This window comes from Microcebus murinus, chromosome 2, assembly GCF_040939455.1.
Source record: "Microcebus murinus isolate Inina chromosome 2, M.murinus_Inina_mat1.0, whole genome shotgun sequence".
NCBI classification, from domain to species: Eukaryota; Metazoa; Chordata; class Mammalia; order Primates; family Cheirogaleidae; genus Microcebus; species Microcebus murinus.
In genome coordinates this window covers 65,054,093-65,070,594 of record NC_134105.1, presented here as the reverse complement: position 1 = coordinate 65,070,594, position 16,502 = coordinate 65,054,093, and the positions used below count along the sequence as shown (strand labels likewise).

General features: G+C 32.1%; 1 protein-coding gene across 3 annotated transcripts in view; it reads right to left on the bottom strand.

Annotated features, from left to right (window-relative positions):
• The window catches only part of ADGRL2 (adhesion G protein-coupled receptor L2), a 632,947-nt gene that overhangs the window by 224,713 nt on the left and 391,732 nt on the right, over nt 1–16,502 (bottom strand). For all 3 annotated transcript variants that reach the window (XM_075999599.1, XM_075999596.1, XM_075999609.1), the window contains one exon: nt 3,133–3,174. The gene's annotated coding sequence lies outside the window, so the exon portion shown is untranslated. The remainder of the gene's footprint in view (nt 1–3,132; nt 3,175–16,502) is intronic.

Sequence of the window (16,502 nt, the reverse complement as noted above, 5' to 3'; positions counted from 1 at the left end):
TTATCCAATAATTTCTTACATTGCTCCTTCTCTTGCTTATAGACAGAAGGTAAATTTTATTTTCTTCTTAAAATGTCATGAATGTGGCCGGGCGCGGTAGCTCACGCCTGTAATCCTAGCTCTCTGGGAGGCCGAGGCGGGCGGATTGCTCGAGGTCAGGAGTTCGAAACCACCCTGAGCAAGAGCGAGACCCTGTCTCTACTATAAATAGAAAGAAATTAATTGGCCAACTAATATATATAGAAAAAATTAGCTGGGCATGGTAGCGCATGCCTGTTGTCCCAGCTACTCGGGAGGCTGAGGCAGAAGGATTGCTTGAGCCCAGGAGTTTGAGGTTGCTGTGAGCTAGGCTGACGCCATGGCACTCACTCTAGCCTGGGCAACAAAGTGAGACTCTGTCTCAAAAAAAAAAAAAAAAAAAAAAAATGTCATGAATGTTGTTGTACTAAAGATTTTACAAAGTGGATGCAAGAAAGAAAATGATGAATTTAAATATTTGATTCCCCAATGTGTCAAATTAGCTGTTTGGCAATATAAACTTATTTTAAAAGTATACATTTCTGTATACAGATCAGCATGAATTTGGTTTCTCACGTGAGTCAGAAAAGAATGATGCTAGATTTTCTCTTGCAGACCATTTACAATGTTATCTTACTCAGAGTAAAGTGAGAAAACTCACATTACATTTTTAGTTACATGTTAAAAATAGCAATATGAAATGATTATTATAAAAATACACAATATATAATCCCTTATGTATTACAAAACATAATTTGGATGAGACTTTCAACCAAATTTGGGCAAGACTTTCATTTAAGTGAATGAAACTTAACCCTTTAATCATTACAACCTTTTCACTCTAATGACTCCAAGTCTTGCAATATTATTTTATACTATGTTTAAGTTCAAGGATATGTCATTTTATTGTAAAATTCTTGGGCTAGAAAGGAATTTAGATTTCATCAAAAATATTCCAATATAACTCTCTGGTTTAACAGCTCAGAATTTTAAACCCAAGTATATGATGTATCTTACTCAAAATCATACAGCTAGTTTTTGGTGAATAGCTGAGAATAACTTCTGAATGCATTCCTCCTTGTCCCTATCAGCTTTTATAGTATCACTTTCTGTCTGTAGCTAGATAATCAGAGAACCTAATTCTGTTATAATTTTCTCTAAACTGAGAGCAAATAGAATGGAAGTGATGACTTGGGAAGCATTTATATGAACAGTATTAGATGAGTGCAAGTACTTTTTTTTTTCCCTAAATTTCTTTTAAAATTATTGACTGAAGTCCAGATAGCTAACGTGTCAGGCAAGTAAGATATAACTACAATGTATACTTTTATGCTAAGTTTTGCCCTATAATAAATTACTCTTGAGCAGGATTCTTAATCTCAAAAGTATTTTAATAGTTACTATTTATTATAATTAATGTTGATAAGAAATTTATTAACATTATTTTTAGATTAAAAGCAATTCTTTTGCTACAGTTTACTTATATTTGCTTAGTTGTCTATTATGGTTTATTTTCTTTTAATCTTGGATCTTAAAATTATTCTTTAAAGTTTATAATTAGTTGTAGATGGGTAAATTACACAGAAGACTATAGACAGTAATTTTCTTTTATTATTAAGTAGTTTGATCTATCGACTTAAAGCATGAATTTATTTTAAAAGTTTCACCTTCATGTTTTCACCTTTCTTGGCTAGACCTTCTTTTCTTGTAAATAAAGTAAATAAGATACCAAATTCTTATATACTAAAAATCAATATGAAACTGCAGATCTTTTTATTTTAGTTTTAAAATACTTATTTTTCCAACATATGACTGAATTCTAGAGGCACTTTTGTATCAGAGTAAAATTAATAAATGTAATAGCTTTATTCTCACTTTAAACCCTTTATTTACTTATTTTTTGCCCAATTAGTCTTCATTTATATTTTTAGTTCTTTCTGGGATTAGGTGGAATGTATTTTTTTTAATTGTATAAAATCATATTGGTTATGCAGTTGGCACAAAGAGGATTTTCTCAATTTATATGCATATTTGATAATAAATATACTCTTGAATATCTTATTAGTCAAATGGTGCTTTTGTTCTGATTATAAAAATAATATATCTTTACTATAGTAAATTCAGAAAATGAAGAATGAAGACTATTAAACTACTTATATGCCCATTCTTTTATGTACCTTTTGTGTCTTTTTTCTAAGCCCCCAGTATAACAGCAATTTACTCTCCCCTCTATACACAAACACACATGCATATAACATTGTATGTAGTTTTGTGCCCTGTCACTTAACCTAACACTTTCTGGTGGATTGGTCTATTTCAAAGTGATTTTTTTTTCTAGTGAGAAATTTCTTCTTTTTATAGGGAATAGGCAATAACCACTGGAGATAGAGGAAAAAAAAAAAAACCTTCCTAGGATACAGTAATAACTTGCTGAGAAATATAATTTTACACTGACCTTTCACATTCAATAAGATTAATTTTTATTTTTATTTGGATTTTAAAGATGTTATGATCAAGACTGAAACTTAATATTACCTTTTAAAATCATAAAAACATAATGACAGCAAAACTATGTGTTTAACCCAAATCGTACAGTAGCTAGCCTGCCCAAGAGAAGTTGATATATGCTTTTAGAAAATAAACATTTTTAAATTCACAGATGCTGCAAAGTCCTGGTCAAACATAGATTACAATCCATTTTTATGGAACAGTAAAAATTCCAAAGGGCTCTTACCCACCCTCAGTATGTATCACAAATATGTTTTCTCTTTCTGCTTATAGAATGTAGACCACATTTATTTCTATATCTGTGTATATTTTAAAATAAATTACCCCAGAAAACAAAATGTTGAATGTACTATGTTCAACTGCAATCCAACAAAGAACACAAAAATGTATATTCCCTCTGAAGAGCCTGTAGCATATTTAGTGAGAATTTTGGAATGCTTAGAGAATTTGAATACAGCATCCATTTATTTGCAAAAAGTGGAAGCTACCTTATAATTATCAAATCACACAATACATTTAGTAAATGATACTCTACTTTTATTATAACAATTCACCTTTTCTTGTTTGTGTTCAGTTCCATCAAATATAGAAAAGCTCTTTACTTACCATTCTGGGAAAGATGAAATTTATCATTGTGCCATAAATACCCTGCAAAGAAAAAAAATTATTATTTATTATACTTTCATCCACAGGGATCCTTACTGCCAAATGTAATGCATCAGCAGCAAAACAAAACTGAAGTAAATCTATTGCAGAAAACACAAATCAGTGTTCTAAGAATTCTTAAACATGTATTACATGACTTTGGACAGAGCTACCTTAGGGTTAAGCAATTGTTTTGATAAGTACTTTTAAATACAGGAATAAAATATTTTATTTTTCCACAAAACAAATATTATTGGGACTAAGAGAAATTTGTCAATTTTTTTTTCACTTTGCTGTTTAGCTCAGTTGAATTTTTCATCGATACAAATTGGACAGCTATTCCTAAAATTCTTTCAGGGAAAATTAGCAGGCATTTTACTTTCCTGAAGTCAGTCTTAATGATCATTACATACATTTAAATGTAAATAAATTTTCTGTCTGGAATCTGGAACTGTAAGTCAGATGTAGGAGTTAAGAAACAAAATTAGGAGTCTAAGATCTCATTTTTTCAAAATAACTATTTTGAACTATTCATTTTCTTATTGTTTTCTGTTGATTAACTACAAGATTTGAATTACATCACATGATGAGAATTCGAACAAAATTGTATTTTGAAAAGGTATTTGTTCTTGAACTTGTATTCTTTAAATTTCTAATTCATATTTATATTTTTAATAATTAGTACATAGTAATCTTTCTATGTGTTAATAGTTCTAATATAAAGAACAAATCAGAATGTGAAAAAATATACTTTTCTCACATTCTGATAATATTAAGTATTAATCATTTTCTCTTCCTTGATTTTTTTTGAAACGTATCATAAACCTAATTTAGAGAAAAATACACTGAGTTCATATCCCTCTGTCAAATCATATAATGGCTAAGGAAATTTTAATAGATAACACATATATGAAAAGGATTTGCTTCCAGATAATGATATTTCAGACCCTTAAATATTTTTTACTGGTGAAGTAATTTTGAATAAAAATTACAATGTATTAATATATATTTGAAATCATTATTCCCCAAATGATAAATGTTTCTGTAAATGAATACTAGCTAAAATTTCAAATTATAAATGCCAATTAATGTTCCCAAATTAAAAAAAAATTTTTTTTTGCTGGAGAATAAAATTAGAATTTGAATGGTATTCTACTTACAATTTCACACAGAAAATATGTTTTTTTAGACATTTTTACTCTTTAAAAAGCATTTGGATAATAAATATGGAAATCTGAAATTCTGTAATGATTCAGAAATTATCTCTATCATGATAGTAGTTTCCTTTCAGAAAATTATTATTTGTATTTAATTATAAATATTAATAATTTCCTTTCAAATTTTGTATATACTGATTTTTTAATATAAGCTTTAATGGAAAAAAACTTAAACTTAGAAATATTATTTGTGGTGTTTATTTCTAAAGAATTATTAATACAACTTTTGATATTATTAATATAACTCATAGTTTCTAATCTGCTTTTTAAAAATAAAAAGTATTTTTAAGCACCAGCTCCTGAAGAGGGCAGCACGTTCTAGATATTATAAATTCTAAGCTCAAATGTGACAGCTTTTCCTTTAGTATACTTTTTTTAAAATAAGAACTAGAGGGAAAAAATTGGATATTTTTTATAGAAGTTTGCTTTCATGACACAATAAATCAGCAGAAATTCTAGGTGGTTTCAGACCAAGGTCAAAACTGTATTTGATTATTAAAAGAGAACATTCAAATTAGACACCTAAAGCACTATATTTAAAAAAGGAACAACAAAATACTAGTAAGGAGACTTTTTGTGAGGAATGTGTTTTATCTTAATACTGTAGATAACTTTTTCTATTGGCAGTACATTGACTGTCAAAACTACTAAAGGGGTTAGATTTAATTATCTCACTTCTTGCACATTTCATCTCAATTGCTATGGCAACATTCAGTTGCCTCAGCAGCAATGCACACTTTAATCAGATATTTCCTCCTCATTTCTCTACAAGCCAAACTGTGTAGTCAAATTTACAACCAAGTCCTGATGAATCTGATAACACCTCTTACAATTTAATGGGCAACTTGCCTCCACCCACACATATAAATGTTTTCAGAGAGGCTCATAACTATTGGACAAGTATAAGTCTTGGTAAAAATATACATTTGGACTTTTCTACTTCATTATTCTTTTTGGTTGTTGCTATTTTTGCCACTTTTCCTTTTTTAGAAGTTTTTCACCAATTTGAAACTCACTCCAGCCAGTCACTCCCTTGGGTCACCTAATTTGAATAGGAGAGTGAGTGAGTAAAGGAAACAACCTCCAATGTTCAAATGTCAACCCACCTCAACAGCCTATTGGGTTATTTATTTACCTTTTATCTGGACATACTTTGCACTGGCATATCAAAGATCTCTTTTCTATTCCTTTAATACAGGTAAGAAAAGGAAGGAAAATAACTAAAGACAAAGCAAAATCTGATATATAGAAGGAAAACTGTAGAATATCAGACTTAAATGGGGGCCAACCATGAAGAAACTTTGGTCAAGCTTCACTAACACAGCAATTTTAATGAGAAGTAAAAGCATGATGCGTTAAATTGTTGATGTCACTTGGGTGAATATTAAACGTCTACATTGTTGGACAAATCACTTTAGCATTTTGTAAAGACTAGGAAAAAACTTTTGTGGGCATATAAGGAATAGTCAAACTGTCTTGAATGAATTTTACAAATAGTGATTATATTTTAATTTGATACTGTGCAATAAAAAAATTTTTAACTATAATTAAGAAGCAAAGTGATCCAAAATCTTCCTGACAAATTTAATGGCTACCAGAATTTGTATTTAGCAAACATTTTATTCCAAAGTTGTGATAGTTCTCTGGTGAGAGATTTTGTATCAGTAGCTGGCAGTAATATTTCAATATGTTTTTTTAATCACCTCTTAGTAGTGTCCAGTACTATATTCATTAAAGGAGGCAACCAAAATGATGCTTTCTGAAGCTGGTTTATCAGTCTGATGTTTAAAAAGCAATTTCTAGATCATATCTTATGTATTACAGATGACTAATTATAGCAATCAAAACTTAACCAAACATAAAAAAGATTAAATTTAAAATATAGGTCTTATATATTTAACTTCAATTGAGGTCAGTATTAGCAGACTATGTTCAAAATGTGGTTATTGAAAAGCTAACTTCTAATTCATGAGAAAGTTTTATAATCTTAGGAGTAGCTGAAGAATTAAGAGAGGTTTCATTTAAAAGAGAAATCTATACATATAAAGGAAGCATGGAACCTATCTTGAAATATTTGAAGGACTTCTTATGTAAAGGAGACAGGAAATGTCTTAGAAACCTAAGACAAATGGTAGAAATTCCAGAGCAGTAGATTGTAGCTCTATATATTTAAAAAAACAAACAAACAAACAAAAAAAGCAAAAAGAACTTAAAACAATTAGAATTGCTTAAACAATGGCACAAGCTATGAAGCATTAAGTTCCTTATGTAGGCATATTCCATGAACTGTTATCATATGAACCTTTTATTTTCTGTTGCTTAAATTCTGCGACAACATTGTAGAAAATGTGGTGGAACTACTCCACAAATTTAGATCTGGGAGTTAAGATGAGTCACCTCTTAATGAATTTTTCAAATACCAGTGCTTTATGTCAGTATGGAAACCTAGCAATGATCTGCAAACAGCATATTCAGTAGCAAGTTTCCAAATCCTACTCTAGAGAAATAGTCTAAATGAGAAAAACAAACAGTTCTTAGTGAAGAGTTATCGAAAACCTCCAAGGAGACAATGTAAATCCGTCCTAACTGGCATTCATTCAAGAACCTCTGGAGATGCCAGGGAGTGACCAAAGGTGAAGAATGAGTTCCCGTCGGGAGTCTTGACTTAGCTCTTCTGCCTAAAGCTGGGGTGCTGCCAGACAGTGTGTCTGCTGCTGCCTATGTTAGACTTGTTCTCTAGATGAAAGGAAGATTTTGGCACCATCCTCAACTCTATATTCACTTAAGAAATAATTGCTCAATTAAAGGTCCCAAGCTTTTCTTCTGTATCCAAAGAAATTAAAAGTTGAAGAGAAAATTGCACATCATGTGGGAAAGCCTGTCTTCAGCAAGATCACTGAATAAGATAAAGGAAAGTTGTAACCCATTTGAAGATTATAAATATAAAGTAATTGCTGATTCTTAAGTCAAAGTAATGTGCTTTTTTCACGTAATACAAGATCTTGTAAAGTTCTAGTGTATGGAACTACTTGGAAATAGTATTTTTGCTGAATTTGGTTTTTATGTTTCCTTGTGTGACTCCACTGTTGAATCACATTGAAGGAACCAAGGGGCTCACAAAAGGTCTTGCATAATATTTAACCTCAGTGTACTCCAGTGCTGCTACTTGGAGCATGAGATCTTTTGAAAATTGGCTGTCTACTAGAAGCATCTGTTTCTACCTAAAGAGCTGATGAGTAGTTTTGCAACAACAACAGATAACTTTTATTTTCACTATTAAAGAATATGGGCTGTTACATACTTAATTATTTTATTTCCCCTGCCCCTCCAGACTCTGTCAAATCAAACCTTTACATTAGCTTATGTTGGTTAAAATTCCTCCTGCTGAGGTTTTGCTAGCAAATGGTCATGAAACTTGTTTCCAAAATGCTCACCCACAAATGCTTTTACTAGCCAATTCCATTTGGTTGGCTGTACTCCAACACAGTCTCTGGCGATCGCAAACATAAACTATAGAGAAACAGAAACTTCCATGGCCCCCTAGAGGAACTTTTTGATCCAGAAGACACCACTAGTAAACCAAAGTGTCATTGCAAATTCATGAACGTTTCCTTATGTCATGAATAGCAGTAGAAGGAACGGTCTGCATTTGTGCGATGGTTGTTCCATGTGGGTAAACCCTAGTCCCCAAGTTGAGATCAAAGACAGTCTTCGATCAGTATTTATCTAGTTCCTACCTGTCTAAAGCTTAAAGAAGTCAGAAAAGGATAAATAGGAGCTGTTTTAAAATTCTAGAATTTGTTGAATGCATGAAGAAAGACATATTGTTTGCCTATAAAAGAAAAAACTTACAATTGTGTATATGGAAACAAAAATTAGCATGAAACAAAGTACAGTATCTCTGTGTCTTGTTCCTATCAGTTGAAATATTTATTTCATATCACAAAAGGTTTTAATATGCTTCAACAATATTGCTTTGTTTAAATAATTTTAACAATAAAAGCACAAATTATGTGGCTTTATTCAATACGGTGCTGCACCCTCACTTCTACCCAACTTGCACCTCTTGTCTGTGGAACTAAAGGCATCTCTACTGAACTATTGTAGCTCTGATTGAGAGCTGGCTAAGAGTAGGACAGACAGCATCCTTGCTTGCATTGTGGCCAATGCAACAGTATCTGATAAATGATAAGCATTTAGGAAATGCTTATTCAATGAATAGTAAACAAAAGAAGAATGAAATGGTGTTGATTCAATTTCAAGAAGTATTCAGGAAAATTAGTAGAGTTTGAGACAGTCTTAGTTTCATGAAAGATATGTTTCATGTTTTATCTTCATATGGAAGATAGTTTCACTGGTCTTCAAGTATGGGTGAGATTTAGATAGTAGGTATGAAAGAAATCAGGTATTTACAATGGAGTTAAGAGCATGAACAAAGGTTTTGGATGCAGAGAAATTAGTGAAAAGAATTAGTTCTTTATGGGTTAGTGATTTTGTTTGCTTTAGATTGAAGGATATGGTAGAGAAGTGTTTCTTAAACTTTAATTTGCATACCTTGAGATCTTGTTAAAATGAAGATCCTAATTGAGAAGGTATTGAGCCATGAGCTTATTTATCTATTTCTAACAAGTTCCCAGCTAATGTTTGTGCTGGTGCCCCCATACTCTGCATGGCAAGACTAAAGAGGATCCTTAAATATAGACAGAGTTATTTGGGCTTGATACAGCAGACATTTGAGGAAACACTGTATGTTCTCTAGTATTAATAGTTATGGCATGATGAAAACTATACTTTAGAGAGATTAGTATTGTTAGTAGTATGTCATGAAAAGTATGCTAAAGAAGAAAGAATGTGGATTTAGGAAAACCAGCTGGGAGACTGTCTACAGTTTATCTGCATATTTTCCTAGACTTGGTGCTCAATTACCTGTTGATTGATTAGTTTGTGTAGGCATTGTCAATTCAAAAGCAGTTACTCAGTGAAATAATTGTGGGCCCAGTGACTTCTTGAAATAAATCAAGTTTAGGTAAAACACATGGGGAATCCATGAATGCTCTTCCTGCTCTTTATCTGGAAAAAGTGTATTCATTCTTAAAAAGACTTGAAATGTTAGCTCTTCTGTTCTTATCATACTATAAAATTGTAATTATGCCCTGGTATGTATTTCTCAAACTCTGAACTTATTATTTCATAGTGATGATGATAATAATAATTAGCAACAGTAGCACAACTAGTTTTGAGTACTTATTAGTAGTGCCAGGCAAATTGCTAAGAATTTTTATAATTAAATCCTCTTAACAATGCTGTGAGGAATACTACAACTATCACTCCCAAAATACACAGATAAATTTTTAAAAAAGAGTGTTTGTGTGCCCTAATATTGTGTCAGGTACATGTCAGTAAATATATTTATTCACAGAAATATCAAAATGTGTTCTTCTAAGAAATCACTGAAATCTTAATGTAGTTTCTATTTTTGCTTGATATTTTCATCTGCATTCTTTATCTCCAATAATTATAACAATGACTAGTAATTGGTAAGTATTCCGTATGTCCATGTCACAGGTACTACTTTAAGCAATTTATATGTGTTGTCTCATTTAATGCTCATAATAATTTGAGTGTTATTATTACTCTCATTTTATATACGAAAACATGAGGCACAAAAAGAGATTAATTTGTCTAAGTTTCCATAGCTATAAAGCAAGAAAGTTGAATTTTGAACCCACTACAATGTGTCCTGATCTTAGCCTAACTTGTCCTTAGTAACACGGAGTTATCAGTGTTTTCTTAAATAAGAGTTTGCTTAAATGAACACCATAAATTTGATGATATTTGTGAAAAGTTAATTTTCTCACACATTAATGAAGGGAACGTGAAGTCCAGGAAGCCGAATTGTTATTTTTTGGTTTCCATCAGCACCACCATGCCTGATAGGGAGGCAGTCCCTGCCAGCTGGCAGACATTTAGTCATGGGGTAAAATCTTTTCTATGAAGGGCCAGTCAGATAAACCTGGGCTTCATTACCTTGTCTCCAGTTATACTCCAAATCCCTTATACCGCAACTCAATTTCACAATAGAATAAAGAATATTCCCCCAAAACAAACAATTGCATATTTTTTAAAAAAAAGATAGTTTCCTTTAAACATTTTTGCCTATAGGGAAAGAGAGTCAACCTCTGTGATACTCACTGGTAACAGGAGTAGTAATGACAAACCTTCCAGATATTTTAAGTGCTTATATGATAGAAATTGTAACTTGATCGACCAACTAATAAAGCAATCAAAGACAAACAGAATATTTCAGTTTATTCTACTATATGAGCTTATACTCTAAATTTTTAAACTCCAAATTGTCATAATTTCTGAAATTATATGCTTTCATGTTTTATCTTAAAGAAAACCATTCAGTTTCCCCAAGTATGCCAATATACTTTTGAGCAAATATGTCTTTGGTAGTATATTCGATCCCCATTCCATAAATGAACTTGCTGTTTTAATTCTGGTTATGTTTTTTGCATACCCAGACACTGATAACATTAAATAAATGTAGTGATATCTTTAGTACCATCCTAAGAGTCTCCTTATGCATGGCCTGCATGACTTGTTCGTGCTAGAATTCACAAGTTTACACAGCCAGAGAACAATGCAATCTCTTTTTTGCCATGTTATTTGAAACTAGTTGTATTATAGCAATGTAAGTAAATATAAAAATGTTACCTGTCCACATATTATTTCTACTAAGTTTTCTGCCCCTAGGGAAGACTCATAATTTTCTGTTTAGATAATCTACATTGTGTTTTAATACCTATTGTAAATATTTGGCTCCTTCTTGCTAAACAAACTATATGAAAAGGCTTTGATATAAGACAAAAGAAAACAGAAAACGATTACTATCACCATCAGTACTAAATGTCAGAAGGGTCATAATTGTTTTCATTGGATCTCCCACAAAGTATACTGCTTTTCTTCATTATTATAACATTTTAAAGAGTGGGGAAATCCCTCTGTATTATATACCTCAAACAGTGTCTTAATCTGTTTGGGCTACTATAACAACATACCCTCAAATGTGTGGCTGAAAAACAACAGAAATTTATTCCTCACAGTTTTGGAGGCTGGAAAGTCCAAGATTAAGTGCCTTCAGGGTCTATTGAGGGCCCACTCCCTCATAGAGACAGCCTTCTTCTCACTCTAGCTTCACATGGTGGAAGGGACGAGGGCTCTCTCTTTACAAGGCCACCAGTCCCTCTCATGAGTGTTACAACCTCCTAACCCAATCGCCTCCCAAAGGCCTCACCTTTGAATACCATCATGTCTAGGGTAAGAATTTCAACATATGAATTTTGGAAGGACATAAACATTCAGATGTAGCAAACTATATTATAAAAACTTGTGAAACATAAAAGACTTTTCTGTAAACTAACCTGAAAACTATTTCAAAATTATGACAACATTTCATAGAAAGTATTGAATCTGAAATTTTAAAAAAATTTCTTATTTTGAAGCAACCCCAAATCACAAAAATGTTGCAATGACAAATAATATTTTTCCTGAATTATTTGAGAGTAATTTACCAACATGATGCCCATTACTCCTGAATACTTTAACATATTAATATTTTTCCTACAAACAGGACATTTTCCTTTATAACTGAAATACAACCACTAAAATCAGAAAATTAGCATTGATACATCACTACCATATAATTCTCAGATCCCATTCAAATTTTCACTTGTCTCAATGTCCTTTATAGCAAAAGTATGCAGTTCAGAATTTGGCATTGCAGTTAGTTATAATGCATCTTCAGTCTTTCAATCTGAAAGATTTCCTTAGCTTTTCCATGATTTTCATGAATTTGACACTTTTGAAGATTATATAAGTTAGTTGTTTTGTGAGATGCTGATTGTTTTGGGTTTGTCTTTTGCTTTCTCGTTATTAGATTTAAGTTATCTACCTTTGGTATAAATATTACAAAAGTGATGCAGTGTTGATCTCATAGTATCCTATTAGCTGGCACATTACTTATGATGTTAATATTGATCTCATGAGTAATGCAATAACTATAAAATTACTCTTTTTTCCCTTTTTATAAATATATTACAGAGAAGTACATTAATTAACATTTATTTATTTATTAATGTCAGTTTGGACTCATGGATATTCATTTTATCAAATTGGTTATAATCTGCTGTTATTATCACTATTGTCTCAGATGACCATTTTGATCCTCTTTAATTTGACTTCTTTCTTTGATATGTCCGTGGCATAGTTTGAGTACTCCTATACTTTTGCACAATAATATATTCCAGGCTCAGTTTGTATTTTTTATCCCCAGCCCTGGGATCAGTTGTATCTCTAAGGAGTTCTAGTTTCTTTATTAAGGAATGGTATTTAAAAACTAAGGTCTGGGAGGAAACTATGCATGTTGTTTTGAGGGTATTGTTGTTCTCAAGATTTAGAACCAAGGAAATATATGTAAGAATCCATCTATCTACCCACATATTAACATCTTTCTGTCTATCTTGGAAACACTGATACCTCTATTTCCAAAAATATACCACAGAGTCCCATATAGTTTCTTCCTTTCCATATTTATAACTATGGGGAATCAGTCTTCCATTATTTTTAATATGTTTTCTCATTTAATCAGTCGTCCTGTGTGTAACTACTATCCTGTTGCTGCTAAACACCTCACCGTCCCCATTCAGATGCCCAACTCACCCTACCCGAGCTCCAAGACTGCTCTTTAGACTGCCAAAGCCCTCCCCTCCCACGCCACCTATAGATACCTACTTTACTTGTACCTGCCTCATGAGTTTAGGACTGAATTTTACAGGAAAGAAAAGGAAGTAAAAGGAATAGAAAGGAAGTGAAAGGGGAAAGGAAGATAAAAAAGAAAAAGTAGGCCGGGCGTGATGGCTCACGCCTGTAATCCTAGCACTTTGGGAGGCCAAGGCGGGCGGATTGCTCAAGGTCAGGAGTTCAAAACCAGCCTGAGCGAGACCCCATCTCTACCAAAAATAGAAATAAATTAATTGACCAACTAAAAATATATATACAAAAAAATTAGCCGGGCATGGTGGCGCATGCCTGTAGTCCCAGCTACTCAGGAGGCTGAGGCAGTAGGATCGCTTGAGCCCAGGAGTTTGAGGTTGCTGTGAGCCAGGCTGACGCCACGGCACTCACTCTAGCCTGGGCAACAAAGCGAGACTCTGTCTCAAAAAAAAAAAAAAGAAAAAGTGAATCAGAAGAACATTTTTTTTAGTTTGCCCATAACTTTATTCTGTTTTTAATTGTCTCACCCTAATACAAATCTCAAAGTTTTCCTTCAGCCAACCTTTGAAAATCTTCAGTAGAAAGGAACGACAGATCTGAATTTTCTCTCTTCCTTGTCAATCTCCTCTAAGGTGAAAGTCATAAACATGAAAGGTTAACTTCTTTACTACAACTTTATTTTAATTCAGAAATTCCTCTTGAGTTTTTTGTTTTAGTTGAATTAGAAGAACTTGAGATATTTCTGAAACAGCTTACTTGTCTGCTGTGTGGATTCTAATGATAGTGCACATCCTACATTTAATTGAAAATTTTTCTTTTTATTTGAGAAACTAATGTGAAAATAATTCTAACTAACTAGACTTCAGATATTTGACAAATATTTATTGAGTGCCTACTCCATCCAAGTATAATAAATTTTAGTAAAAACCCAATTAACTGTAGTTCTCAATTAATCAATATATTTTACTTACTTTGCTTTTCAGGGAAATTGGCCAATTATAAGAAACCACATTCAAATTGAAGATTTATTCAAAACAGGGTCAGTCATGAAGTCAGTATGGATTTTACTCTAATTCTCATGACTTATATATTACCCTATATAATGAGAAATGATATTCAGAGTTATGAACCTAAAAAAGAACATGAAACTCAAATCACAATTGAAACCTTGCCATGCTAACTATAGACATTTTGGAAATCTTTTCAACAAATATAGTTTTATTCAATTAACCATAAAATTATATTCCCCAAATATCCAATTTCTAGTTTATTCATTTACCTATATTTATATATTCCAGGCACTGTTCAAGAAAACAAAACTCTATCAGACAAAGTTCCTGTTCTGATAAAGCTTACCCTCTAGTAACAGGGAAAAAAGACAGTAAACAGGCAATATGTGGTATGCCAGGTTATTAAAAGTGCTAAGAAGGAAAGTAGAGAAAAGTGAGAAAACAGTATGCGCAAGAAGGGGTGGTGGTAGCTGAGCTGTCTTAGGTGGTTAGTTTGGTTATTTCTTATAATCAGTTTGTCATTTATCCTATGAGAGTCTCATTCTCAGGATGAGAAATATATTATTCTTGTACTTGTTTGCTGTTTTTCTTTAATATGTTTGGGTCAAATTTGTAGTGAACTCTTAGCTATCTAAATCACTTTGTAAAGACTGGAAAGCTATCAATCAAAATGGTAAACTGGGGAAGGTAAAAGGGAAAGAAAGGGTTAGTTGGGGAAGCTGTTTGAATAGATTTTTAAGTTAAAAAAAGAAACTTTTTTATATTGATTGGATTTTTTACTTGAGTTACATTATCTTCATAATTTTACAAGCTATTTTTATTTTAAAATTTTTTTCATTGTAGCTGTACTTCAAACAGTATGCTGATAGAACTCATGTGTCCTAGAGCAGGAATGAATGGAAAATGAAGAGATTGAGATAGACAAAAAAAAAAAAAAAACCTATCATGCATTAGCCACTTTCCAGATAAATATGTTTCACTAACTCTCTCAAATACTGACTCTATTTTAATAATTTAAATTATAGATATGGTCCACAAGTCTTCTATTATTCTCAAGCAAAACTTAGGCATTTTAGTTCTTGGTTTAATACTTGTCTATCTATTCCAATGATACCATTATAGTCTAAAAAATTGGTAGTATCAATTAAAAGGAACAAAAGGTAAAAATGTGAAAGCAGTTAAATTCTAGGATGGATTAGTAAACAGAAATCAGTAGCATCATATAAAAAACAAAGAAACAAACAAAAACAGAGCACTGGACAAGGAATTCTGAGACCTAGCTTGAACTCTCCCTAGTTCTTGTTATGTAATGTATCCCTAAAAAAAGGAGGGTAATGTCAGCCTGTGTCTAAAGTCACCATTTAGAAACAAGATTCCTAGAATTAAAACAAATGAAAAAACCCCAATGAAAAGAAATTTATTAGGCTTAGAGGTTTCTACACACATGCTTCATCTCTTTCTTGCTCCTCTTTCCCTCCTCTCTCTCTCTCTCTTTCTCTCTCTCTCTGTCTCTCACACATGCACACGTAGTATCAAAGGAAGATTTGTTTTTCAGACAAATAAGAGACTATATTGAATATTCAATTATTAAAATTTTTCACTAAAATTACTGTTCTGTTCCTTTCAATCCTTTCAAAAATTACAGTAATCTCCTAAAATGATTACATTTGAGAAAAAAGAAAGGGTGGGAAAAACAGTTACGGTATGTTTCTCCTTTGATCTTTATTCCTTAGGTAATTTCCACAAAAGGCAACCACACCTTAATAATTTAGATTTTACATATGTTCAAAAATAGCATTTTTATGGAAAAATTCTACTGTATTCTATGTTATGAATTTTCAAGTCATATTTAATTTATAATTTTGAATTAGTATAATAATTCTCATATAGAAAGGTAGCTAAAATAACTATTGTATTATTTAAATCAATGGAAGAAAGAATACAATAATTTTTTATTTTTTTGAGACAGTGTCATGCTCTGTCCAACCAGGCTAAAGTGCAGTGGTATCAGCATAGCACACTGCAACCTCAAACTCCTGGGCTCAAACTATCCTCCTGATTCAGCCTCCAAAGTAGCTGGGACAACAGGTGCATGTCACCATGCCTGGCTAATTTTTCTATTTTTTACAGAGATGGCATCTTGCTCTTACTCAGAGTTGGTCTCAAATTCCTTGCCTCAAGCAGTCTTCCCACTTCAGCCTCCCAAAGTGCTAAGATTGCAGACATGAGCCACCACGCCTGGCCAATAATATTGTTTTATTAATTATAAAAATACCTCGAGTTTATATAACACATTTATTCACAGGAGAAAATACTATACATACCA